We start from the raw sequence: 1,816 nt of genomic DNA, 5'->3' as shown, positions 1-1,816 counted from the left end.
CAGAATGAGAAGGTGTACTTGGTAAAAGTCATATTTCAGTTACTGCAAATACACTCAGATAAGGGGTTAAGAACCTATGAGAATTTTCTAGTTAAGGAGCAGAAGCTTTAAGGGCACAGAAAAGTATGACAGTTGGAGAAGTCATGAAAAGCTCTGCACCTAGGATGGTTTGGGTCGAGGTGTGGTGGAGGACTGAAGGCTTGAGTTTACCCCGGGACAGTGAGCGAGGAACATGGTGGTGGGCATCATGGTGAATTAGACTCAAGTGTCCCTTGATGTGGAGCGAGTTTAGAGTCTTGGACTTACCTACCTCAAAATGAAAACTGACTCTCAGAGAACCTAGAATCTGCTTTTCCCTGGATGACCTAGCTCATAACTGCAGCTTGAAAAGAAGATTTATGGGGCACCAGGGACACTAAGGTGGCTCAGTTGGTTAAGCGACCAACTCTTGATTTCCGCTCAGGTCATGATCTCACCATTCGTGAGTTCGAGCCCCGCATCGGGCTCCATGCTGACAGTGTGGAGCCTGCTTAGGATTCTCTCTCTTCCTCCCTCTCTGTCTGCCCCTCCTGCATGCTCTCGCTTGCTCTCTCACTCTTTCTTTCTCTCAAAATAAGTCAATAAACTTGAAAAGAAACCTCATGAAAACAGTGGCTTCTTCAAATTTTCTATAGTTGTATGCAGGCTTGCCAATCACTATATCATGCAGTCCAAAATATGTTTAGCATGATTTTAAAATGCCCTCAGACACCCCTCCCCACTCAGTTCATTCCAGGGCTTTGTTCATAAACTTTGTGCTCCGTTCAGACAAAACCACTGCTTAAATCCATCACATCAATCCCAGGCTATTGCATGGGTAGGGTTCACCATCCTGAATCCTTTATTGTCGACCACTTCCTATTCTACCTTCCATAGGAAACTGTCCAGTGTCCTCCACGCTCTCATAGCACAATGTATAACATTCCATTAGTGGCTGTGTCATCGTTCATACACATGTTTGTTCCCAATAACCAGTGTTTTCAACTTCATTTCTTTCCATTTAACCACATAGTTCAGGTAAGCAATGTACTCCCAGGGGAATATTCATATGATAAGCTATTTCTTACCCTATGTGAGTAACTCAGTTACTTCCTCATTTGGGAAGGCATATTAGAGTCAGGGAAGTGAAAATTACCTTTTGAAAAAGAAAACCTTGAACTTATTTATAACACATTAAGTCATCAGTAAATTTTAGTGTTTTGACAAACAATGGTAAATCTTTGTGAAATGCTTCCTAATTTAATAGATTCACCAGTGAAGAATGAGGATGCCCAGAGTCTGTTGGTTTTGTCTTTGTGTCCCAAGGTGGACATCATGCCTGAAACACTGTCAGAGCTCACACATAGAAGTATAATGATTCTCTGAATGAGTGAATGAATGAATGAATGAACTGTTTGCTTAATTGACATTATATTCTCTTTTTTTAAATTTTTTTTTATTTATTTCTAGGAGAGAGAGAGAGACAGCGTGAACAGGGGAGGGTCAGAGAGAGAGGGAGTCACAAACTGAAACTGGCTCCAGGCTCTGAGCTGGCAGTCAGCACAGAGCCCGACGCGGGGCTCGAACCCACGAACCGCGAGATCATGACCTAAGCGAAAGTCGGACGCTTAACCGACTAAGCCACCCAGGCGCCCCAATTGACATTATATTCTTATGCGAAGCTATGCTCAGGAAGATACTGAACTTCAAAGGAGCCCAGTGACATCGAAGTCTCCATCAACAAATGTTCTGAGTTAATTCGATATCTGTCACAAATGCCCACAAACTTGAATTAAGA

The sequence above is a fragment of the Hyaena hyaena genome, unplaced genomic scaffold (assembly GCF_003009895.1).
Source record: "Hyaena hyaena isolate Hyena2069 unplaced genomic scaffold, ASM300989v1 scaffold_1772, whole genome shotgun sequence".
NCBI lineage: Eukaryota > Metazoa > Chordata > Mammalia > Carnivora > Hyaenidae > Hyaena > Hyaena hyaena.
The sequence above is the reverse complement of the archived record's forward strand: the minus strand, read 5'-3'. Positions refer to the sequence as shown.